Genomic DNA, 1,873 nt, shown 5'->3' with positions numbered 1-1,873 from the left:
AGAGTCCCATTCTGTTGCCCAGGCTAGAGTGCCATGGTGTCAGCCCAGGTCACAGCAACCTCAAACTCCTAAGCTTAAGTGGTTCTCCTGCTTCAGCCTCCTGAGTAGCTGGGACTACAGGTGCCCACCACAATGCCCTGCTAATTTTTCTATTTCTAGTTTTTTAGTAGAGATAGGGTTTTACTCTTACTCAGACTGGTCTCAAACTTTTGAATTCAAGCAATCCTCCCACCTTGGCCTTCCAGAGTGCTAGAATTATAGGAGTGCCAGCCAATGTGTAGAATTCTTAAGTGCAGGGTCTTTTGCAGAATTCCCCCTCTATGACTCTCCTTTCTGAGATTTTCCCCTTCATTTTCTACCTACTGTGGCCATTTTAAACTTTCTTCTGGTTCTTCTAGCTAGTAAGACTGCAAGTTTCTAACTAAACCAGAGGTTTAGTTAACCTATCTGATGCTAACTAAGGACCACCCTCAAGTAAAAAGCCAGAAAAACAGGAAACACAGAACTATCCCCCACTTTTTTTTGAGACACAGCCTTACTATGTTGCCCTCTGTAGAGTACTGTGGCATCACAGCTCACAGCAACCTCAAATTCCTGGGCTCAAGTGATTCTCTTGCCTCAGCCTCTGGAATAGCTGGGACTACAGGCATCTGCCACAAGGCCCACCTATTTTTTAGAGACAGGGTCTTGCTCTTGCTCTTGCTCAAGCTGTTCTCAAACTCCTGAGCTCAAGCAATCCACCTGCTTAGGCCTTCCATTATTGGCGTGAGCCATCACACCCGGCCCCCCGTTCCCTTCTTTCAGCTACAAACATGTCTGCAGTTCCTGCCTGCTTTAGAGAAATGAAGACCTATCACAAAAAAATTTGTAGATGAGTTTTCATAGCAGCTTTATTTGTAACAGTCAAAAACTGAAAAAAAAAATTCAACTATCTCTCGGTAGATGAATGGTTAACCAAATTATGATATATCCATACCTAATTATTCCTACCTAAACTACCTTTAGGTAGCTGTTTTTTAGATTTTGTCCACGAATATTGGTCCCATAAGAGCTTCTGTACCATTACTGAAGCAGAATATGACAAGTTTTTTTTCTTATGATATCTGATTTGTCTTTGTCAAAAAAAAAAATGGACTGCTTTATGGACAGAATAGACTACTGTTCAGTATTTTTATGCTTAGCTTCCTTTTTTAAACTGAACTTTTTTTCTTGAGACAGAGTCTCACTATGTCACCCTTGGTAATGTGCCGTCACAGCTCACAGCAACCTCAAACTCTTGGGCTTAATAAGCAATTCTCTTGCCTCAACCTCCCAAGTAGCTGGGACTATAGATGCCTACCATAATGCCCAGCTATTTTTTTGTTGTAACTGTCATTGCTGTTTGGCAGGCCCAGTCTGGGTTTGAATCTACCAACTCCAGTGTATGTAGCTGGCGCTCTAGCCCCTGAGCTCGAGGCGCCAAGCCTTTTAAATTAAACTTTTTATTTTGAATTAATTATAGATTTGTGGGTATTTGTAAAACAAATAATAGAGATCTCATGTACCCTTTGCCCAGTTACTCTCAATGGTAACATTTTGTAAAACCATAGTGCAATTGGACAACCAAGATATTGACATTGATATGATCACCATACAGAGCATTTTCATCACCACAAGGATCTTTGGTGTTACCTTTTTTAGCCATATCCACTTTCTTTCTGCTTCTACCCCATTCTTGACCCCTGGCAACTGCTAGGCTTTTCTCAATTTCTATAATTTTTTTATTTCAAGAGCATTACATAAATGCAATCTTATAGCATGTAACCTTTTGGGATTGGCTATTTTCACTCAATATAATTCTCACAATGCCTCCAGGCTGATGTATGTATGTTGG

The sequence above is a fragment of the Otolemur garnettii genome, unplaced genomic scaffold (assembly GCF_000181295.1).
Source record: "Otolemur garnettii isolate 467f Iridium unplaced genomic scaffold, OtoGar3 scaffold00048, whole genome shotgun sequence".
NCBI lineage: Eukaryota > Metazoa > Chordata > Mammalia > Primates > Galagidae > Otolemur > Otolemur garnettii.
Note: the sequence above shows the minus strand (reverse complement) of the source record.